At 50.9% G+C, this 24,597-nt stretch overlaps 1 pseudogene; it reads right to left on the reverse strand.

Annotated features, from left to right (window-relative positions):
- Window positions 1-1,599: 1,599 nt before the first annotated feature.
- Window positions 1,600-19,821, reverse strand: LOC149367774 (uncharacterized; annotated as a pseudogene).
- Between the last annotated feature and the right edge of the window lie 4,776 nt (window positions 19,822-24,597).

Genomic DNA, 24,597 nt, shown 5'->3' on the forward strand with positions numbered 1-24,597 from the left:
CTATGCACCATCTAGCCCAAACAGAAGTTTTGTTAAATTATCTTCTCGACATTACCGCCCTCTTAAACAGACACTGAAGCACTTATTTTGAAAATCGGGCTGGCAACGGCATCCTATAGTTTTTCATGCTGTATATTCGAATATCGAACGCAAATAAACCAACAACAAGCGCGAATTGCATTTTATAGTAGATATAACCGTCCTGCGCTTAAGGACACGCCGTGGAGCGAGCCGTCGCCGTTGATCGGCCAAGAAGTCATGACGACACATTGAGGACCAGAGTTCCGAATTTGAACCCCGGACCTGGACGAATTGTAGCCGTAAGGCTGCTCTCGGAAAGGATGTGGATGATTAAGTACTTCCTTATTTATAACGCATAAGTTCCTGGAATGCTTCAGGCTGCGGGAACTTCCCACTTCAATGGCACTCAAGGGCCCGGTGATGCGCGAAGCCCTTTACAAAGTTATGTAATACGCGCACAGCCCCAGGAATCTTCGCATAGCTTCCGTGTCAGTCGACTGTGTAAACTGTGACAACAGCGGTATTCCTCGGGTCCTGGTGTATTTTACGGCTGCTTGAGATGTGGCCCATAACGGGCGAAGTGGCAATTCTCTGGTTTCAGGGTGAGCTCTGATGACTTGATTGCCTCGAGCACGGTTTGAAGCCTTTTCAGATTACCGTGAGAGGTCGAGGGGGAAAACAACGTAATGTAAGTATACGAGACAAGTTGGCCACTTCATGCTTGCTAGTACTGTGTCCGTTACACAATGGAACGTTGCTGGAGCTGATCAAAGTACAAATGACATTATCCTGAATTTGCAGAGGCCGTCAGACGGGATAAAGGCAGTGTTCTCTTGGTCCCTTTCATCGACCTCTAACTGCCATTACCCGCTGTTTAGGTCAGTGCACAAGAAGTATTTGGCGCCGAGGCGCTCTAAGGCATCATCGATGTGCATTAGAAGGTAGACATCTTTCTTCAGTACGCTGTTCACGCAAAACCGGAGATTACCGTCCATCTTCACATGAACTGCGTGGGCTGCCCAGGGGCGTCCGATAGATGGATGACGTTGGCGCGAAGCATTTCTTCCACTTGGTCCCGGATGAGTTGACTTTTGCACGTCGAGACACGGTAGGGGCTATGGGGCAGGAAGTGGGTGTCTTCACCGGTTATATTGCGATGCTTTGCAACCGATATTCGTCACGCCTTTGAATAAGCAAAAAAAAACTTTAGCTCTGAAGGAGACTGCAGATCTGGTCTTGTCTTTCACCGGGCACCGCTTGGTTGATGCCGGAGTATCGCGTGCGATCTTCCTTAGGTGAATCTTCAGAGATTCCAATGGAGAGGACCTAGTCGTCTCGAAGGCCGAATAGATCGTCTAAGAATGCAGTCGTGGTTGCTCTGTTGACGGGCCGGTATTCATAGCTGAATTTGTCATTGCCATCATTGCCGTCATTGCTTGCCATTGCGGAAATTAGTTACCCCTTGTGATGTCGATTCCTCGGTCGAGAAGCAACTCCAGTTGCCTTCGAATATGGCGTCAATTTTCTCGGCTTTCCTTGCACCTACAGTGACCATGACGTTTGAGCTGGGTCGGTTGCTTACTTGTTCATCAGGGCACTCAGCGGAACGTAATGTTCCAGGATCATCACCGAAGAATGGCTTCGTTCGTCGAAAGCCTGAGAAGGTTGGATTGATAGTCAATTATCGTCTGGTGCTCACTAAGGAAATCCATGCCCAGTATGACGCCGTGGGAACATCGCTATAGCTTTACGAAGGTGACAAGATAGGTATGTCCGCTGACGGTCAGTCGCGGCGTGCTTCCTTAAGATGGTGTAATAAAGCAGTCTTCTGCTGTGCGGATTCGTGGGCCGCCCCAAGAGCGCGTGACTTTCCTGAGCTACGCAGCGAATGTTCTCTTCATTACCAAATAGTGTGCTGCCATGTCAACCACAGCAGTAACTTGGAGCCGTCAGTAGGAACTGCCAGGTCGGAAGGTCACTCCTTCGAACTACATGTACAGTCTTTGTCAAAAGTAACCAGGCTGCATGGTTTGCTTCTAGCTCGTACAGTGTAACCCGTACAGCTTCCCTGAAGCTGAAATGGCTGTTAAAAGTAAGGACGGGGGGTCTTCTTACCTTCCAACAACTTTTGATGTTTAGGAGAGTCACAAGGGCTCCACTATACAAGCTAGAAGCAAACCATGCAGCCTGGTTACTTTTGACAAAGACTGTACGTCTCTGGGGAGATAACGGCTTCGGCGGGTCGGGCACGTCGATGTCGGTTTGCATGCCAGCATTGTCATCTCGAAGCTGCGTCCGGCCACTTTCGGGCTGCACTTCGTTCGCGTAGTCGTCGTAGTGGATGGGGCGATGCATTTGGTCGTCGGCACTAGAGAATATTGGTCGGCCAGCAACCTCACCTCCGGAGGTTGCTTTCTTTAGTTTCCCCTTCGGGGCGCGGCCCGACTTTCTTCCAATATCCCCTTCGTAACTCCTGCCTGCAACGAAAAAGCATGGTGTGGGCGGCGATGAAATTCGGAACAGGTCACTCGATGGCATAAGCTCCTCTTCACGTATGTAGTCGTCGATCTCGCGTGGTCGTTGGCGGGGGTGGGGCAGTGGGGCATCAAATGAGATGCTGCGGGCGTCCATTCCTCAGCAGAGGCAGTGCCGAGGAATGCGGCTCAGCGGCGGCGCTCATTGCATGTTCTCCAGATGTGTGTTTTCCGTCGCGCGGGTGGTTGGACGCGCGGGTGGTTGCGTTCGATGGGGTGCTACATAACGCGTCTGGGGCAGGTTGACGGGGCACTACTGACCGCGCACGGCGGCGGCGTGCTTCATGGCAGCGGGCTCCGCTGTGCGTATCGTCTTTTGCGGGGCGCCAAGCGTTTGTTGCTCTTCCTCGCGGACGTTGTTCGTTAATACAGCAGTATAAAGGTGGGCTGGAGACGGAATTGCCATATTGAAAAACGGCGTGATGGAGGACGGACGAGTAGATACGAGACAAGCACAGCACTGACTAAGCAGTGATCTCTTGCTTCAGAAGGCAATATATTTATAAGCAAGATAAAACCGTACATGCTCAACAAGTCCCGGAAGGTATAAATAAAAAGGTTAACGAATAGAACCTTGCCAAATACACGTGCCCTCTTCCCTAACACAGCAGCGAAAACGCAAGTAGAAATACATCACCACAACGTATGCAAAAATCAATCAGTAATGCCTTGCGAGCGTATATCGCAGAAACGCCGCACATTTTTATGCAAGCTCACTGAGGGTTTCGCTACACAAATTTCCCCTTTATCTAGAATAGGAAAAGCTTCCACCAATTCACGTGACACTTGGTTTCGGTTAGAGTACAGTATCCGCGAGCCCTTCAAATATGGTCGGCAGCCGCAATAGTCTCGACAGGCACGCGGATACTGTACCACGGATACTGTATATACAAGGTTTGCGGTAGAGGCTAGGGTATGCCGTCTAACTTCTGTCGAAGGTCGTTTCGATCGCCGACTCTTCAGCAGCGAACTCACCACCTACTACGGTTGACAAACGGAGTGTTCACATAGAAGCAGGTGCCATGACGCCGTGATGGCCCTCCCAATGCTGCCGCATTAAAACCGGTGCTTGTTTTCGATAGTGTGAGTGATGCGACGATGATTGGACACCTGCTCTGTACACATGCACTCTTCGCCGCCTTGATGATGTACCTCACCCGCCGATCTCTGAGCAGGATGGGCGATAACCTCTCTTCGCTCGCACAAGCACGCCTCGCGTAGGCTGAGTCCGTCGCATAGTCTGAGTCGCGCATTGATGACAAGGCAAGCTGTGATGCTTTCGTTTACCCATGAAGAGAAAAATATGGCCACTGTGTTACCTTATATGAAAATCTGTGCGAATTACAAAGGTTTTTTTATGCTTCGATTGCGCACTTGCATAACCTGCGGTTTCATTCATGAATAAACAGTTTGAAGTCTGCAACCGAGGTCTACTTTTCGTTTCTATGTCACCTGTCGTGATTTATTTGCACCGGCCTACCTGTTATTGAAATGAATCAGCTAGTTCGCTAGAACGTTCGAAGAAGTCTAGTTGGTTGTACGCTAACAGCAACACTGTCGATATACTATGTACATTTCAAAATGCGCCGGCGTAACATCTAGTGCACTTCAATGAAATTAATTTCGCCTAGTCGGGTGGAGTCGACGCGCGGCACGGTGCAGCCACTGCCAAGTCGTAAGTTCCACTGAGAGCGTTGTAGTACTGAAGAATTGGCAGGTAATCGGTATGTCTTCTAGTATCCTGAGCCGCCGCAGTGGCTCAGTGGTTATGGCGCTCGGCTGCTGACCCGAAATACACGGGTTCGATCCAGGCCGTGGCGGTCGAATTTCAATGGAGGCAAAATTCTAGAGTCCCGTGTATGTGCGATGTCAGTGCACGTTAAAGCACCCCAGTCGGTCGAAGTTTCCGGAGCCCTTCAATACGGCGTTCCTCATAGCCTGAGTAGTTTTGGGCCGTTAAATCTCCATAAACCAACCTTCTAGTATCTTGCACGATCATAATGTTGCCTCGATGCTGAAATTTGAGGAAATCGGTGACTTGATGTGGCCTAGAAAAGGTCGGTGGCTACTAAAAGCCACTTAATTCATCACAAAATATTGAGTATGAATTGAGGCGCCGGACGAAGCATGAGCTATATAAGTATGGTTCCGGATTCGCACTTCTAGATATTGATAATATCGACTGCACCCTGTTCAAAAAGCAGTTGAGGTTCCAGAAAGAAGGCATGAATGATTATTTCAGGGCATTGTGCCTGTTGGTACAAAGTGGGCGTGCGCAGAAAGTAACCCCGCTAGGCCGCGACGCACTGTGCCTTGCGCTGCGACGCTTAGCATATGCGAAAAGATGGTGCGACTTGCAGAAAATATTGCGGCTTCGGCATCTGTTACATGCAACGTCGAATCACAAGTCATCAGACACGTTCCAAAGATGTTTGGACATCAGCTTAGCGATTGTAATGACCACCTATGGCTGACTTCTTCCTTTATCAAGGAACTCGCAGACGAAAGTCTACGTCGTTTTTTCTGCTTGTACTGCACTCTGTGTACAATAAACTGCATTTCCGCTAACTCTGATACAAAAAAAAACAAGCAGCTCTTGCAGTCCACCGCAATGAAAACAGCCCAAACTTCACGAAGGACGCAGAAAGGAAGGACAAGACGCAAGCGCAGTGTCTCGTTTGCGCTGTTTTCGTTCTGATGGAAAACGAACTAGTTCGTGATGTGTTCTTGCTGTCCACGTTAAACGCTGAACTCGTTTGTGGGTTTATTTTTGTGATGCGTTGTTTTCAAATGAGGATCTAGTAAAAGGAGGCAGTGAAATCATCTGTGCACTTTAGCAAGCATATATAGTGTGATTCGGCGCGCATAGAGCTATAGGGCAGCCACCCTGAAGACTTTGGCTATTACTGTTCACTGCTGGAGCACTAAGCATTCCAACACCAGGCCAGCATTCTGCCAGTGAAGATTAAGTCCGAACAGTCTTCTGGTGCTGCTTCCGTCTATAACAAAAGTTGTGCTGATATACAGGGTGGCCAAGCCATAGGAGGTAAGCGATCCATGTATGCAACATTATTCCCCAAATGAAGCTGAAATTAGCGCAACATTTATTTCATCTGTAGGCACTCCTCTTTGGGTGAGACAAGATTATGGCGAAGTGACTGCGTGCACGAGACTAGTTACTTTTCACAAGCACACACTCATTACACCTTTCTATCCATTGCGAACGATGCTCGAGTAAACATACCTCTCAGCCAGTTTGTTCAAAGTCTGCGGATGACTGCACTGCGCGTGTATGTTAGGCTTTTATACACAATTGAAACAAAACTTGCTTCAGTGTTCTGATTTAAAAGAAAAACACATTTTGAAATAGACCCGAGAAAAGCTATACAGGACAGGCGGAAGGTGACATGGTGCTACCTCTGCTGCATTACGTGCTTGCGCTCTGTTTCACAATATTGTCACGTAGTGGTGACTGCAGTACGGCGAACAGGAAACCAGCGAGAACGTCTTCGAAACGAAACTCTTTATTTGGACTGACTTGCGCCCGCAAAGAACTGAATCACTCGGCGGCGGCGTGGAAAGAGAAGTTTATTTTGTTCTGTGTTAACATAAAAAATACAAAACAAAACAGCTGAACTCAATGCTCTGATTAGTCAAGCACATGCGCAGTGACGCAGCACTGAGCACGTAAGTAAGGCAGTAAGAAAGCCGACACTAGACCGCCGTGCAGGACGAAAAAGTATGTCGACCATTTGCGCAAAAACTCAGCCTCGCTCATTGACAGAGCGTCCACGCATGCTTGTTCAAACAGGCGCGTGCGGAGGCGCTGCAACATTGGAAACATTGTTCTTTGCGGACGCCCGTTTAAGGAAGCCACTCAACGCTGCCGCCACAAAACGAACATGCCGACACACAAGAGCATATTTTTAAACACTTCGGGTGAACTGGTGCGCGCTTCCAGGCGGGTTAAAAACATGCGTGACACTAATATCCAAAAGGTGCGCGCAACTACACACTCAAACATTGCGTGCTGCAAAGTTTCAAGGAGACCGCACTGCGGGCATCGGGCGGAGGGCGCCACGCCCCACGCCGCAAGGCGGTCTCTTGTGGGCAGGACCCGCTAGCCTCGCAGCCAGCCGAAGTCCCTGAAATCTGCAGGAAGCGCAGCTGAGGTCAGTTGGCGCCAGCGTGCCCGTCTCGTTTTCTGGAGTTGTTCGCGGGTCAGCTCAGCGACCGTTAGTGCTTCACACATCCTGGAGGGCGGGGTTTCATCAACATCCAGATCGGGCAGGCTGGCAGTCAACGACGCCAGTGTGCGACTCACGTTAACGAAAAATGCCGGCGGCTGCTCGGCTGTAGGGCCAACCACGTGTTGTGTAAAAAACACGTTACGCGCTCTACCCAGAAAGTATGTGAGGAGTGTTCTCCTGGGGTAGTCTGGGTTGCGTACAAGATCTCGTACTCCTCGCAAGGCGAGCGCATTGCACATGGTGTGAATGCAAGGTATACTAAACCCACCCATGTACGATGGAAGGCGCATGAACATTCGTGACACAAGTTCGGTTTTGCCCGCCGAAACGAAAGAGCCACAGGCCGAGGTTAGCCTGCGAGCAAACGTGCGCGGTGGGTTTGCGACGCGGGCGACAAAAAAAGATGCGGCTAGGATTGTAGACTTAACTACATAGCTGCGCTCTGCCATTGAAAGGCGGAAAGTTTACGCCACCGAGAGGCGTTTCTCAGCATTCGTGCGGAGGTTAGTCCAGGTTTCGCGGGCTACTTCCCCGCTGGCGAGGAACACTACTCCCAGGACTTTCACTCCCTGCACCCACTCCACCTCGCCCGCAAGGTTCGGTGTGAAGGCGCCAAACCTTAGCGCCTTGCTTTTTCCCTGCTCAATAGGGCCCCCGATATCTCGCTGTACTCGAGAAACAGCCGCGAAAAAGCAACAAGCCTGCTCGGCGCTCGTCGAACAAAATGCCCACCGCTGTCGGCCGTGCTCTTTTTAAAGCCGATAGCGAATCTTCGAGATAAAGCTTTAGAAGTTACTAGAACATTCTGGCACAAACTAGAGTCGGCTCCGTCCGGATGCGATCCATCGAGATAATTCTAGGCGCGTCTTGCGTCACAAACGAAGCGATAAAGCGGCGTGCCGGCAGCCTTGAAGCATGAACAAATAAACACAACAAACAAGCGCTACAAAACTCGCGGCATTACTCCCCTATCGAAGAAGCATCGCCTCGATGCATTAGAAAATAATGCGGCTATCAACAATCAAAAACGGATTGTGCAAAAATAAACACCGACTGTGGAAACACGGCGTCCTTTAGCGTGCCTGATAGGGCTTTAGGCTTACGACATGGACTAGTGCGGGTCGTACGCGGCGTCGCTGGGATGCAGTCATTTGGTCAGGGACGACTTCATAGTCCAATTCGCCTAGCCGACGAAGAACCTTTTACGGGCCGAAATAGCGTCGCAAAAGCTTTTTGCTCAATCCTCGGCGCCGAATGGGCGTCCAAACCCAGACTCGGTCTCCTGGCTTGTATTCCGCGTCGCGTCTTCGTAGGTGTAGCGTGTGGCATCGGTCCGCTGCTGGTCTTTGATCCTTAATCGGGCAAGTCTTCGGGATTCTTCTGCGCGTTGTAGCTGGGCGGCGACGTCGACCTTATCTTCCTCGGTAACGTTCGGCAGCATGGCGTCCAGCGTGGTCGTGGCCACTCTGCCATGGACGAGCCTAAAAGGCGTCATCTGGGTGGTCTCCTGCACTGCAGTGTTGTAGGCGAAGACTACGTAAGGCAAGATGACGTCCCAGGTCTTGTGTTCGGCATCGACATACATGGCGAGCATATCGGCGATGGTTTTGTTGACGCGCTCGGTCAGTCCGTTGGTCTGCGGGTGGTATGCAGTTGTCCTCCGGTGGCTGGTTTGGCTGTAACGCAGGATGGCTTGCGGCAATTCCGCCGTGAATGCTGTTCCTCTGTGAGTAATGAGCACATTGGGGGCGCCGTGTCGCAGAAGAATGTTCTCCACGAAAAATTTGGCGACTTCTGCTGCTGTTCCGGTGGGTAGGGCTTTTGCCTCGGCGTAGAGGGTCAGGTAGTCAGTCGCTATAATGATCCACTTATTTCCAGATGTTTATTTCGGGAACGGGCCAAGCAAGTCCATGCTGATCTGCTGAAAGGGCCTTGAGGGGGGCTCAATGGGGTTCAAAATTCCTGCTGGTCGGGTTGGAGGGGTCTTTCGCCGCTGACAATCTCGGCAGATTCTCACATAATGTGCGACATCGGCAGACAGTCGGGGCCAGTAATACTTGTCTTGAATGCGGCGGAGGGTGCGAGAAAACCCGAGATGTCCAGCTGTCGGCTCGTAGTGTGAGGCCTGAAGAACTTCTCCGCGCAGACTTAGAGGTACAACAAGGAGGTAGGCTGTCTTGTTCGCTGCAAAGTTCTTCTTCACGAGGACATCGTTCTGTAAACATAACGAAGACAATCCTCGCTTGAACCAGGCGGGGGGTAAAAAGAAACCTTGCCTTCCAAGTATTCGATGAGGCATTTTATCTCGAGGTCCGCGCGTTGCTGTTGTACAAAAGAGCTGGAGCTGATGGGTCCCAGGAAGGCGTCCTCATCGTCGTCCGGCGGCGGTGCATCTACAGGGGCTCGTGACAGCCAGTCGGCGTCAGAGTGCTTACGTCCGGACTTGTAAGCGACGGTTACATCAAACTCCTGGAGCCGCAGGCTCCATCGAGCAAGGCGGCCGGAGGGGTCCTTCAAACTGGCGAGCCAGCACAGTCCGTGGTGATCGCTGACCACCTTGAACGGTCGTCCGTACAGGTAGGGGCGGAATTTCGACGTAGGCCAGATGATGCAGAGGCACTCCTTCTCAGTTGTCGAATAATTAGCTTCGGCTTTGGACAGGGAACGGCCAGCTTACGCGATGGCCTTCTCCACTCCGTCAATTTTCTGAACGAGGACAGTGCCTAGGCCCACACTACTTGCGTCGGTATGAATTTTAGTCTCGGCGTTTTCATCAAAGTGCGCAAGGATCGGTGGGGTCTGTAAACGGCGCTGAAGTTCCTTGAAGGCTTCTATTTGCGGCGCCTCCCATTTAAATGGCACATCTGCCTTTGTCAGGTGGATCAGTGGCTCGGCGATGCGCGAAAGTTTTTTACGAAACGACGGTAATACGCGCACAGTCCGAGGAATCTGTGCACAGCTTTCTTATCGGCCGGTGGCGGAAACATTGCGATAGCAGCTGTTTTCTGCGGGTCTGGGCGTACTTCCTCCTTGCTAGCAATGTGGCCTAGAAACAGCAGCTCTTCATAGGCAAAGTGGCACTTCTCTGCTTTCAAAGTTAGGCCGTATGATTTTATTGCGTCTAGTACTGTTCGAAGCCTTTTTACGTGTTCCTTAAAGTTCGAGGCGAAGACAACGACGTCTTCTAAATATACCAGACAAATCTGCCACTTTAGGCCGGCCAGCACTGTATCCATTACTCGCTGAAATGTAGCTGGTGTGGAACAGAGATCAAATGGCATCACCTCGAACTCGCAGAGTCTGTCCGGCGTGATGAACGCACTCTTTTCGCGATCTCTTTCGTCGACTTCAATTTGCCAGTAGCCGCTCTTCAGGTCCATCGATGAGAAGTACTTAGCGTTCCACAGCCGGTCCAATGTAACGTCGATGCGGGGGAGGGGTAGACATCCTTCTTCGTAATCCTGTTCAAGCGGCGGTAATCGACGCAAAACCGAAGGGTGCCGTCTTTCTTTTTCACTAGGAGGACTGGTGCTGCCCAGGGGCTCCTTGATGGCTGGATAACGTCGTCACGAAGCATTTCCTCAACTTGTTTGCGGATAGCTTGGCGTTCTAGCGGCGATACGCGGTAGGGGCTTCTTCGCAGTGGTCGGCAGTGTTCGTCTGTGACAATGCGGTGCTTGGCATGCCTGGTTCGTCGCACATTTGATGCTGATAAGAAGTAATCGCTGTACTTTTGAAGAAGACTGCGTATTTGGTCTTGTCTGCTCCGTGGTAATGCTGGGTTGATATCAAACGTTGGTTGATGGCGTTGGTCAGATCGTTCTACGGGTTGGTCGGGTAGGGCAAATATGTCTCTGAAGTCTGCCAGCTCGTCGAGGAAAGCGATCGTTGTACCTTTGTTTAGATGCCGGTATTATTCGCTGAAGTTGGTTAGCAACACCTGGGCTTGGTTATTTCGGATTTGGGCGACTCCCATTGCGACGGCCAGTCCTCGATCCAGGAGTAGCTGGGTGTTCCCCTCGATGACGCCTTCGGCAGTTTCGATGTCTCCAGTAATTATGCAGGCGACGACACTTGATCGGGGCAGCACGCTCAATGCTTCGTACAGAACGTTTAAGGCAACGTGATGAGTCGCTGTCGTCGCTGCAGATATGGCTTTGTCCGTGGAAAGCTTGATCGACTTAGATCGAAGGTCGATGATCGCTCGATGTTCATTCAGGAAGTCCATTCTCAAAATCACGTCTCGCGAGCATTGCTATAAGATCAGGAAGGTTGTCGCATAGGTTCTTCCGTTTACAGTAACTCTTGCGGTGGAGCCTCCTAACGGCGTAATCAGGTTGCCACCTGCGGTGCGGATCAGCGGGCCATCCCAAGTTGTTCTTACCTTCCTGAGTCGGACAGCGAGTGGGCCGCCCATGACAGAGTAGTCAGCTCCCGTGTTGACCAAGGCAGTAACTGCGTGACCATCGACCGTAACTTCAAGGTCACTCGTTCGCGTTCTCGTATTGTACGTTGTCTTCGGTGTCCGATCTCGGCTTAGTCGAGTAGTGAGGCTGCGGTGGGCGTACTCCGATGTTACTTCACTGGGCAGCGGTAAAAGCTTCAGGTCTGGCCGCGTCGTCGTCGTCGGTGTTGTCGTCGTAGTTGAGGCATGGTATTGCGTTTTCGTTGGTGGAGGATCTTTGTCATTGCGCTTAGAAGCAACCTCACCTCCAGAGGCTGCTTTATTCAGTTTAACCTTCGGGGGCTGGGGGAGCGTCCACGCACGGCGTAACCTCGGCTAGGAGATACAAAGCGCGGGGACGATGGCGACGGGGAACGTGATAGGTGGCTCGGCGATGAGTATTCTTCCCGACGCAAAAACTCTTCGATTTCTGCTGGTCGCTGGCCGGGTCGGGGTCGTGGGGCGTCGTAGAGAACCCTCGGATGCCCTGTCTTCTGTATGGGCAGTGCCGGAGGACGTGACCGGCTTCGCCGCAGTGGAAGCATAGTGGGCGGCGCCGGTCAGGAGTTCTCCACTCGTCGCATTTCCTCGGCTGTGTGCGACGGTCGTAGGACGGGCGGGTTGGGGCGAGAGGGCGGTGGTACAACGCAGCTGGCTGAGGGCGATAGGGGCTTGGGTCCCGTCGTCGAGGTGCAGGACGGCGCACAGCTGCGGCGTAAGTCATCGCTGGGGGCTCCATAGGCTGCGTGGTGGTCGGCGTCACACCCAAGGCCTGTTGAACTTCATCCCGGATGACGTCTGTGAGCGATCAAATCTGCGGCTGCGTTCCCGTTGGCAGCAATCCTCGGAGCTCCTCTCGAACAACTTGACGGATAACCTCCCGCAGGTTATCGTTGTTAGTGGTGTCCAGGCAGTTTGCTGAGAAAATGCGCTGCTGGCGGTCATACTGGCGGGCTCGGGTATCAAGAGTTTCTTCCATAGTGGATGCCTCTTGTACAAATTCGGCGACGGTTTTCGGTGGGTTCCGTACGAGGCCCGCAAAGAGTTGCTCTTTAATTCCTCGCATAAGCAGCTTGACCTTTTCTTCTTCCTTCATGCTCGAGTCGGCACGCCGGAAGAGACGCTTCATCTCCTCAGTGTATACTACAACGGTCTCGTTTGGTTGTTGTATGCGAGACTGTAGCAGCTGCTGGGCTCTCTCCTTTCTGACGACGTTTGTGGAAGTCTTGAGAAGCTGCTCCTTGAAGGTTTCCCAATCCCTAAGGCTAGCTTCCTCATTCTCAAACCAGATTCTTGCCGGTCCCTCCAAGGCGAAGAATACGTACCTAATTTTCATGGCGTCGTCCCAGTTGTTAAAGAGAGCCACACGGTCGAACTGCTCCAGCCATTCTTCGGGGTCGGCGCCAGGCGAAGCGTCGAAGGCTGGTGGCACCCGGGGCTGGTGAAAAATGATTGGAGTCGTCGTCTGGGGCAAGCTCATGGTGGACGTTGCTACTGGCTTTCGCTTCCGGGTAGGGTCCGGCAGAATCCCGAACTCAGGTGCGTCGCCTTGCAGACGTCGGCTTGCGCGGTGGAGTGGACTAAGGTCCTGCGGTAAATGACTCAGAGGGATGGCGTCACGGCTTGTAGGGGGCGTCCGGTACATGGAAGGCTACCCAGCACCTCCACCAGATGTCACGTTGTAGTGACGGCCGTCCAGCGGTCAGGAAGACACCAGAAAGACTTGCAAACGAAGCTCTTTATTTGGGCTGACTTGCGCCCGCAAAAGAACTGAATCACTCGGTGGCGGCGTAAGCAACAAGCGTGCTCGTCAATCGTCGAACTACGAATGCCCGCTGCTAGCGGCATCGTTCAATTTAAAGCCGGCAAGAAAACTTCGAGATAACAGGTCGATATCATCTAGAGTAATCTGGAAACACGTAGATGCAGCTGTTCATGGCTGTGAACAATCAAGATTAGACCGGTCGCTTCTCGCGTCACGAACAAAAATGATAACCCCCCTTTTCTGCGGCTTTGCGCGAACTAACGGACGCTACAATGATACGCTGCAATATTCTAGTGTTGTGCATTGGACATCATCGTCTACATCAACTTCCATCTGCGGCGCGGAGATCAGATCAGCTTAACGTCAATCGGAGCTTGATATGAGTCATATCATCGCCAGACGTGCCGACGACCCAGGAAAGCAAAACCATGAGCCAATAAACACCTGCTTTCGCATGTCTACTCGGTTTAACTACGTTAAAACCCTACCACTTATTTCGTACTTTCTGTTCCCCCTCTCTCCTTCGTCCCTTCCCTGAAGGCTCGTTTGAAGTGTATACTGAGAAGAAACAGGTACTCGTCATTTTCTCTGCTTAAAACCACTTTTTCACTTAGCGGGCTTCCCAAACACTCCGCCGCAAAACAGAGGAATTATTTACGAATATAGATAACGCGAAGCGCGAGAGGCTTCTTAAAGTATATCCTGTATTTGTACACAGCATGTATTGCCTCATGCAGTATGTATTCAAGGACACTGCAAGCATGCTGCTGCTGTGTGCTTATTTATAAATAACCATGAGGAACAGTCACGAGAAAGAGGTTCGTTAGAGCGAGCTCTACTACTAAACCCTGCTTAGTGAATTACAACGAAAACTGATCAGAAATAATATTACACGTCTAGCATACCAAACATGTTTAGCGAGAAAAAGAGATATTACTTGACCCTGCGGACAGCAGTTATCCGTGCTTGGCCTCTCTCGGTCTCGTACCATTTTCCAGGAAATCGGTACAATTTCACGGGTGGCTCTCGGCCCTTGGTGTTCAGAGAACTATTGTGACAGCCCACGACACAACAGTTAGTTTCTCCACTATTTGAACGTCGCGGAACTCCAGCCATAACTCCCGGCGAGAGGCAATACCTTTTGTGCACCGGCGAGCAGTACTACGGCCGCTTGATGCAAAGCGCAAAGCGAGGTGCGGCCCGCCACGTCGCACAGAAACGGCGTCTTGAGCCTAGTTCTCCGTGCGCGCGCCGCGGCGCCACTGCTCGGGGACAACTGCTCGCAGAGAAACGCCGTGACTGCTGCGTCGATACGCCCGTTGCTGGCTGTCTGAGGGCGTAAAGAGTGCGCTGCCTAGTGCCTCATTGAAGACTGCATTTTGAAGTCGGCATTTAAAGCGCGAATGTCACAAGCCACCGCAGCAGGTGGGAATCCCCCTTCTAGTGTATGCCTGAACTCTGTCCATAACGGCCGCCTATACTATGCACGACCGGGCCAGCGGCTCTACCTCAGGATGTAGCGTTAATGCTCCTGAAGCTTTCATTCTATTCTTAAGGCCTTTTATGGCTCATGACTCACCAGCGTGTCCGTCCGTCCATGCGTCCGCGGCAGCTGTCAATAATGGTTACTTGAAAAGTCAGTAATGATAGTTAATGGTGTAGTAGTAGATGTACGAACAGTAATGATTATTAGTTAATGATGCCTACTAAACGCGAAGACAGCGCACGCGCAGTGCCGCCATGCGCAATCCTCAGGTGGTATAAAACCGGCGCATGTGCACTGACGTCAAAAGTTTGCACAATGGTCGAATCACCCAGAGATCTCCCAGTTGCTCTCTGAACGTTGATCGAGGAAGGATGCCGCCCGCGCGCGCTCCAATGTCGCCCGCTACGCAACGCGCTTGCGATGCCGTACGGTAGCGTTCAAGAGTCGCCAAACGATCTTCAACAGTTGCCAAGCAGAGGGCAGCGACAGAGGCGGTTAAAGGCTTTGGCCTCTTCGCACTTTAGATCGTCGAAGTGCTCCCCTGATTTTTATTCATTCCTCGCTACCCCATGTAGACGGTGAATGAGACGGACACGCACAGCTGGTTACACGCAGTAGATTTCCGCTTCGTGTCACGTCGAATTTTTTCTCTTATATGCACAAGTTATAAAAATATAAAAAAACTATAAAAAAGAAAAAAAAATTATTATAGCTGAAGTTGTGGAACTTCATAAGCCCACCTGCAGCCGAGAAAACCACAAAGTACTTGACACTTTTATTCCATGGTCATACAAAAAGGAAGGAACAATTCACAGATGAAGAAACTTCCTTGACCTTCCTTTGTGTAGTCATTCTCTCTAAAATGCAAGGAACATTCCAGAGACCTGTTGCTTGGCACCCACTTGCTTCCTTTCCCTGTCAGTCCTTGGCGAGCGATATTTTCAGCCACGCTTCTCGACGCTGTAGTTCGGAGTAAAACTCGTGATATCTCACAGTTGGCTGTTTTCTGGAGTTTTTGACGGAAAGTGGCACACAGCAGATGCGCGGCATCGTGCCCCATACACGTCACTGACCTCCAAACATGCATGCGCGAAGAGCCCAAAGCGTGCACGGCAGACACGAGGCAAACACACATTCACGCGCACACGAAAAGTACAAATCCAGCACTGCAGACGCGAGGCAAACGTGCTCACTCATGCGCACAGCAGAAAATCCAAAGAAAGCACTGCAGACATGAGGAACGTGAGTAGTGGTAGTAGTGGTTTTATGCGAAGCATACTACTTTAGCTACCACTTCAGACCTTCACCGTGGTTATGCGCCTCCAAATCACGTGATACATGACGTCACACCACGTGACACGATGACGTCACGACAGTAGAGAAACGGGGGCCCACCTCGCGCCGTCGCTGTGGTTGTGCGCCTCCAAATCACGTGATACATGACATCACACCACGTGACACGATGACGTCACGACAGTAGAGAAACGGGGGCCCACCTCGCGCCGTCGCTGTGGTTGTGCGCCTCCAAATTACGCGACACGATGATGCTTCGCATTCTCCAGGCTTAACCAAGTTAAGCCTCAGCCATTTTTTCTTTTGCATTGAATATGGAAGGCAAACGCGGTTTTACACGAGGCAAACGCGCTCGAACACGACGAAGCAAGGAGCGCTTCGGAAGACCACTCCCGGGAAACCGTGCGACTTGTCCCCGAGCAGTGGCGCCCTCACCGAAAACAGCGGCCGCGACTGTAACTTCGCCAGGACATGCTCAACCATTGTCGGCGGCGCGACGTGGCTGGCCGCACCTCGCTTTGCGCTTTGAATCAAGCGGCCGTGGCAGTACGGCACGTGCACACAATGAAAGAGAGAGTGCCAGCGGCGCGAGCAGCACTCGCGTACCAGTCGAGACGCGGCCGACTGCGCGCGCTCCGCCTGCGACGTGCCCGGACAGAAACGCCAAAATGACCGGCAGGGAAGAAGCGGCGCAGGTGCAGTGGGAGCAATAAAGTCACTGGAACTGTATTGCTCCCACTGCACTGGAAGTCACTGGAAGAGTTCAAGTGACTTTAGGGAGCAAACTTCAGGTGCGCTTTTTCAGTTTTAGCCTCGCTCCCAGCGCGCCGAACACCGCCATGCTGCTTTCCTCCTCTCTGGCTGGTTCGGAAAGGTGTCCGTGCGTCCCGAGCGTTCTCTGCGGTTCTCTGTGTTTACTGTATGCGGTTGCTTAGCTGTAGTAGCGCGATTTGAAAGTATGTGCGATTAGCTGAAACGAGGTCTTTGGGAAACCAGTGCGCAGTCGTCTGCTGTTCAAACAACTACAGGAAGCGAAGGCGACTTGAAGCGGAGCAGTGTGAGGAACACAGAGAGCCACGACGGCAGTGCGGTTGCGGGCTGTTCCAGCTACACATACCTTACACGCGAGCACCTACTGCTGATGTCGCTATGTGTCGTCTGTGCCCCTTGCTAAATCAAAACATAAGTAATAATTTGGGTAAATGATGCAGCAGCACTGCGGGTTACGTGAAACATTTCTGTTATAACTGCCGACACTGGCGACTGATTATTAACGAGAACGGTACTGTAAACATAGCTATTTGACAGTGCTTGACAGCCATGATGCATTGAACAAATGCCACAGCTGTTTGCTTGCAGTAATTATCTGATAAACCAGCAGTACTTAAAAAACTGAAGGCCGCAGCTTTGACGCGTCCACCTTACGTCCTGACACCACATGCTTAGACCAAATACTGTTTTCAACTGACGCCATAATGCAAAGCGCCGATTGTTTAAATAAAATGTGCCTATTAGGGACGTGCAATTCGCAGGCACGCAGTGCCCACCCGACCACACGCACGCGCTTTATCGCTCTTTCGGCATTAATCAGCGACCGCATCCGTGACGGACCAAGCAGATATTCCCCTCAGGGACTGTCACAGCAGGTGCACCGGCTTCGAGTGTATAAATTGCATCGCGTTCGAAGGCCAGATGCCTCTCTACTACATCTTTTTCCGAGTTTAGCGAAGCGGCAGACGACGCGAAGCTCCAAATCCAGTTTCCTCTGTTCCTGCGAACCTTTGCTTCGACGCGCGGCGCCGATGGATGCACTGGCGCTCCGAAGAGCGCTGCCGCACACTCGCATGTTCAAGCTAAGAGTGGACCACCCTAAATTTGCACGCATCACCAGTTATTTTATCGTTAGTATGAAGTAATAAATTTATGCAAAGCCAAAAGCCGCAACAGAATTCTGTGCGCTTATGCGCTCCAGCGGTGCCTTCTCCATGTAAGCACTACAGAAAATACCGTTTTTTAGGACAGTGCAGGGGGAAAATGCAGTGAAAGACGCGGTCGAACGCAGTTTCAATCTGTTCGTGTCACCGGCGCAACGCAGAGCAGACCGCTTTAGCGCTTGACAGCAACACTGCTGTTAGCTCGGAACGGAACGGTTTTTCTTTTATAATTATAACTACAACATAGAAGCGCTCAGAAAGTTTCCTGCTCGCATTAATAAATGTCGCCATTATAGATACCAGAAAGCTGTTAAATGAATTGCGCACACTTGCTTTGAAGCGCACCTTCAATGTCGATTTTCGGCACAACTTGCAGGGAAACGTCCGCGTCGCCGCTCGTCGAAGCACGGGCCATTTTGTTCGCAGTTGCTCAGTGGATACAGTGCAACACTTTGCAGGTCAAAATCATGCAAAAATCACCACTCAGATTAGGCTGGAAAGCACGGCGAGTACTCGCTGCCTGTATTGCAGCGGCGGCCACCCAAGGTAACATGGCGGAGAAATCGGCCAGACGCAAGATGGCGCTGCTGTTGAAAGATGGCCGCGCGCGCCTGAAAAAGGTCTATACGCTGGCTTGTCGCCCCACTCAGTAGTGTAGTCTGGCAAGGCAATAGATCTCTCTTTAAGGTATGGGTCCGGGCTAGTTGAAAAACCGCGTTTGACGTAAAGCGCGCAGAAAGACACGGACGAGTCAACAGGACAGACAAGCTCCCATCTCCACAGCTGTCATCAAGAGGGGGGGAACGTAAACTACATGAAATGCATGCCCAGAAACACGCGCGACGAATTTTAGTGATGCAGCTGCGTGACTCCAACGAAATGGGCCTTTTTGCTTTGTAGTGGAGGAAAAAAGGCTCCTTTCGTTGGCGTCACGGATGCAGTCGCGATTTCTTTGCTTACTGGCGCATAGGATGCAGTTACGCCGCTAGGATTTCGCAGTGAGCTGGCGAAAAGAGGCAGAGGGATGGGGGGAGGGGGGTTATAATGCCTTCGTGACATAAAGAAAAGAAATTGACCAAAATGCTTGCAGACAGCTCACATACTCGCTTACCAGCGAGAGCGCGCCTAAATAATATGGGTGCCTTACTGGGAGACGCCTTTGCTGTCAGATTCTTCAGGAAGCGCTCGGCAAATTTGGATATGGCCTGGCCAGTTTTAATCCTCCCCTGCCCTTGGTGCAATTAACTGCTGGACGATTGCAGCTTTCCAGGCCTACGTCATCGGCGCACGTGCTAGTCTCTACAAAACACGCGACGTCTCACAGCATGGTGCAGAAGCTTCGATGTGCACATGAGGCTGCGCACAATGAAGCTATGAGGGACTGTTGTGTTTCCGGGTGTTCTGCTCACTCTAGATAAGGGCAGCGGCCATTTCACTTTGCTCGGGGAAAAGAGCGGAGAATTGGGAATCACTGGTCAGGTGAGACGGCTCTCAACCCACAGACCTCCAAAGTATGCGAGGCAAGGCATGTCAAATGCTTGCAGTCCAGAGCAATGTTTGCTTGGGGCGGAGTTATAATTAATGCGCAACATTACATTTCATCCTCTTAAACTTCTTCACTTGACTTCGCGGCGACCGCAAAGCTGTTTGAATGGCAGTCTTTGGCGAATATGAAAATATAGCTCGAAATAAGTAATCCTGTTTGTTTGCAAAGTAATGAAATGTAATGCATCCGGATAAACAGATTCCATTGGAGTATGCAGCACCCGTTGTAAGAATGTGATAACTTGTCAAAAGGCGCCGAGTTTCCAGGCAGATTAGCTGCGAAAAAAGATATATTTTTCCGTAACTAAATTTGATTCACTTGTTAAATAATCTATGGCACCACTCTGTCTTGGGAAGACACCAAATTTGTGGAATTTCATGTGGTAGAGGCAGTTTTCCGTTCGAAACAGCCCGCCGCCGCATAGCTCCCAGCGTAGCCCAACGGGAGATTCCGACCCAACATGCCTCCGTTGAGAGCGGTGTCCTCACCCTGAAGGCGGCGCTCGCGATTGAGGCACCTTCCTTGGCCTGTAGTAGAAGCGCCTTCATGCGGCACCCACTGAAAATCCCTCTCGCAATGTACGGCGCTGGCGAAGCAGATGGCGCAGGTGGCGGACCGCGCACAGCTTATGCGCCGCGTGATAACGTGGCGAGAAAGGGTAAGCTGGCACCGAGACGCCCGAAGAACGACAGGAACGTCTCGCGAAGAGACGCCGCCAATGACGGCGAGTCGATGCCGAAATGTCAGCAGACGAAACTGCTTTCAGTACGTATATCCTGGCCTAGCTGAGCTAAGCCACATCCGATTTTCAACTATTGCTGTTAGGATCATAAATTATTAACAGGTGTGCAGCCCACCGTAAGTAATATCCATATAAATTTTTAGAACTTCAAAAAGGTGGCTGCCCTCGTCGCTGTGGACCATCAAATTTTGGCTACATCGTGCCAAAATATTTGCGCTTTCGAGAAGCCTGCAGGCAAAGCAAATCCTCAAGAGCACGTAATTCGCCGAAAAAAGGCAAAATCTGTTGTTGTTGTGGTTTAAGACTTTATTTGTGCGCAACTTTAAAAGGGAAGGGTGATGGGATCAGGCAGACGGGAGCCCCTGAGCCCCGGCGGCCTCCGCAGCCCACTTGCATGGCGCCACTTGGACGGCTGGATCTGAGCTGCGCATCAGTGCCTCCCACTCCTCCATATTTTCAATGTTGCTCTGTCGTTTGGGAAGATTTGAGCAACCCCACATCATATGCGTGAGGTTGCCTGGCTGAGGGGAGAATTTACATGTACCCGTGTACTTGCCTGGGTAAATGTGCGAGTAAATTGTGGGATGAGGGTACGTATTTGTCTCTAAGCGGCGCCAGGCGTTTTCTTGGGTTCTAGTTAGGGTTTTGTGGCTGGCAGGATATTGCTTGCGGGCCAGACGGTAGGCTTGCGTAACTTCCTGGTATGCGGTCAGTACATCCTTCTGAGAGCTACTGCCGCTTCCGTTGGGTCACAGCGCCGAGGGAAACCGGGTTTTCGAAATTCCAAAAACTTATGTGGACATTTAACTTCTCACACCTGTGTTTCCACTTACCATGATACAGTGTGTTTAAGTGATGCAAATATAAAGACAACTATGTGTATACGTATCGTTTTATTTTTCACTGCTTGTTTCATGCTTTTCAATTTGCTGGTGAATTTGTAATACATCATATGTGCACTCATATTGTTTTTTTTCTTTCCCCCTACACTAATGCCTGCAAGGGCGCTGTAGGCATGTAAATAAATAAATTTACCGTGGGCTAGACGCCCCTCAATAATGAATGAGCCTAACAGTAATAATTCAAAAGTTATCGACTAAATATCAATTAACCAGCCCGCTAGTTAGGACGTCTTAGCTGTATCCTGGTATGCTATACCGCTGACAATGCTCTGGCGAAAAATGCGTAACTAAAGAGGCCTATTTTTACAAATTAGGTAAAATCTTAGGTGAAACGCCCTGTATATAGGCAAACGAGGTGTATAAGATTGTCTGAAGTGGCGGAGTTCAGCTTGCTGTGTATGTCATACTCCCTTTTGATGGTGACACCGTTCTCTTCTAGCCATCGCTGGGATGTTTTGTACCATCTGCGAGTTGATACGCACACACACAGACGCACTCTCGCGCATACTCACACAGACAAACGGCGCCGGCTTTTCTCGTGATGCTTTTCTTTAGGTTTGGTTTATAATGGTTTAACATCCCAAAACGACACAGGAAATAAGAGACGCCATAGTGAACGGCTGCGGAATTTTCGACCACCTGGGGTTCTTTAACGTGCACTGACATCGCGCTGTAAGCGGACCTCTAGAATTTTGCCTTCATCGAAATTCGACGGGCGATCGAACTCGCGTCTTTCGGGTCAGCAGCCGAGCACGATAACCACTCAGCCACCGCGGCGGCTAAGTTTTTTCGTTATGGAATGGGAGTGTTAATATTTCGGCATTAAAAACCCGTTTACGTCTGTTTGAGCTGGCATCCAATCTTGAGCCCTTCGATGCCTTAAAATTACCTTTACCAGAACAGCCAATACGATGGAGCTCTGAGTTTACGATTTAGTCATGCAAAGCGGGCATGGTGCAAGCTGTACGCAGTACGTAGGCAGGCAAAAAATGATCGTCCTCTCGGGCAAGCCTCAATAAAAAAAATCTCTGCCTCTCCCGTAACAGAGAGCACAGTAAGCATGAAATGTTTACGGGCATAACACACTGGTCGTAGATGGTACTAATCAAAATCTTGAAATGGGTCTAGTGTTCAACACACCACACCACACCACACCACACCACACTCTTCCTGTTACATCGAAGCAATTGCCTGCAATAGTGCGTTAGGTAGGTAGCCGCGAACCGTGGCGGCCTTGTCGCCTTCGGGAGCGGCCTTCTGCTGTGGCGTATCACTCGCAAAGCGACCGCTTCCCGCAAGACGCTTCCTACCTCTCCTCTCATCAGGCTCCGTTGCTCGGCTTAAGCAGCTGGGACGGTGGCGGCATTGAAATGCAGGACGATACAGCAGCGTACGCGGACACGACGAGACGCAGGCCTGACAAGAATGTATATGCAGCGCGTTCGAATACTTCGCGAGCGTGTATACATCTGCCTGCCAAAGGGGGAACGTCATGAGCTGAAAGCCCAGCGGCCGGTCTTTTACATGCGTGAGCGTGGGACCGCGGCGTCATCCTTGGGTACGGCGCGGAAGCAGTTTTTCCGCCCAAAGCCCTTCTCGCCCTGGAGCTCTGCTCTTGCTCTAAGCGGCCCTCTCTAAGCCCCTAACACATCACGTATGAGTGTCGTTAAATCTCGTACGGTGCCCGGATGCTCTCGTTTCAGTGCCCGGATGAGTGGAATTCAGTGCCCGGATGTTGGCTCTCGGTCTCGGCGTGACGTCACCACACTGCCGACAACGGGAGCTAAAAGCATTACATGCTTAAAAACTGTATACGTGTGTGCTGCAACCTTTTGATGACTTGATGCCCGTTTCGAGGCCACAAGCGGTCGTTTTCACTTCCCCTAACGACGGCTTGTAAATGCATTAAAATTGCATATGTTGTAAATTTTTTTATATAAGTAAGCGCGCGCGGCATTGCATTAGATTATACCTGCTGCTATTTCATTTGAGCCGATACGTCACGTCCTACGTCGGTATTTGAGACCGACGCACTTAGCATTCATATTCCAGTGTGACACTTATCATTCGGATTTGTCAAATAATGCGGTAACGGCGAACAGCGTAGCTTTGCTTTTCCAGAGACCTGCGACTTTTATCTTGAAGGCTTCCTGAAATAACATGCAGACAGGAACCACAACCGGAAGCAAACCTTGTGCACAGTCTGAAAGCCAAGGCCAGCGAAGCCTGCTTAGTCGTCCGCTTATCTTGCGCTGTGCCACACCGCCGTATTTTCAGCGACGGGCTTCGCTCGAACAATTCCGTGCCGTACAGCGCAGCGCATGGTGTGGTTTGGAATTCCAACCCTTGGCAGAATCTACTTGAAAGGTAAGGGACTGCTTTTCTTCGCTCACGGCTGTGGCGGCAACATTTATATTTGGCTAGCGCTTTTGCATACACCTTCTAGCTTTCCTGTCTTGAGTTCAAGAGTGGTCGAAGCAATGCTACTGCGGCAAGCACCATCTTGAACAGAGTGCCGCATATGGCTGAGGCTGACACTACAATGAAAATACTAGTGCTCTCGTCATTTGCTTTTTTTCTGTAGGCCCTGGTTACGGCGGTGCAAGTAGAAACGTCTATAATCCTGGGTAGTGACATGAAGAAAAAAGACTTAACCCGTAGAGAATAAAAACCAGAGGATAAAATGGGACGAAGGAAAAGAGCGACACGCAACGCTGTCAGCGCTGTGTGCGTCGGTCCTTTTCTTTGTCCCGTCTTGTGCTCTGGTTCGCCTGCAATATCCATCCATGCCGACTAGGCCAGCTCGCCATTCTTCTTAACCAGGAGAGCGTGGCACTCACTAAGGGGATAACTTTTACAATTCCCTTAGTTCCTCGAGTTTGATGGAGTAATGTACCGAAGGCTGCGGAACTGGGTGGCGGCGAATGTGCTGGGCGCAACACTCGTTCTGATTGTATGGAATGTACGTATAGATTTAAACAGACGAACAGCCGCCGCGGTGGCTCAATGTTTATGGCGCTCCGCTGCTGACCCGAAAAACGCGGTTTCGATCACGGCCGCGCTGGTCGAATTTCGATATAGGCGAAATTCTAGAGGCCCGCGTACTGCGTGATGTCAGTGCAGGTTAATGCACGCCAGGTGGTCGAAATTTCCGGAGCCCTTCACTAAGGCGTCCCTCATAGACTGAGTTGCTTTGGGACGTACGATACTCGGACGAACGAACGGACTACCGGATGAACGATACTCGATTACGACCGAGGATGTGAAAAGGATTGGTTCCGCAGCACTGTTCAAATAATGTGCACTGTTAGCATTCAGTCATGAATCTTTCGAGCTTCAACGGGTGCATGCTGATTTTTCAGCAAGCATGCACTTGTTTTTTGCGGACGCGTTTCGCAGCTTGAAGGGGTGGGAAGTGATTTTTTGACAACCACACGTGCCCGCTATGAATTCGTGCGTTATTGTACAAGTGTTGCTTGAACAGTAATCACGAACAGATCTGGGATAGGTCAGGCAATCCTGAACAGAGCTCTGACACTCCCATTCACAGTACGTGAGATTTCAGCGGGACTACGCTTTTGTCCTCTTAGTCATGAATAACGTCGCAGCAAACGCAGGGAAGCAGTGATCAGAGCAAACACCATATACTGCGCTCTCTGAAACGAAGTGGTCAGTGGCCA

This window comes from Amblyomma mixtum, chromosome 1, assembly GCF_055824585.1.
Source record: "Amblyomma mixtum isolate Tamu chromosome 1, ASM5582458v1, whole genome shotgun sequence".
NCBI classification, from domain to species: Eukaryota; Metazoa; Arthropoda; class Arachnida; order Ixodida; family Ixodidae; genus Amblyomma; species Amblyomma mixtum.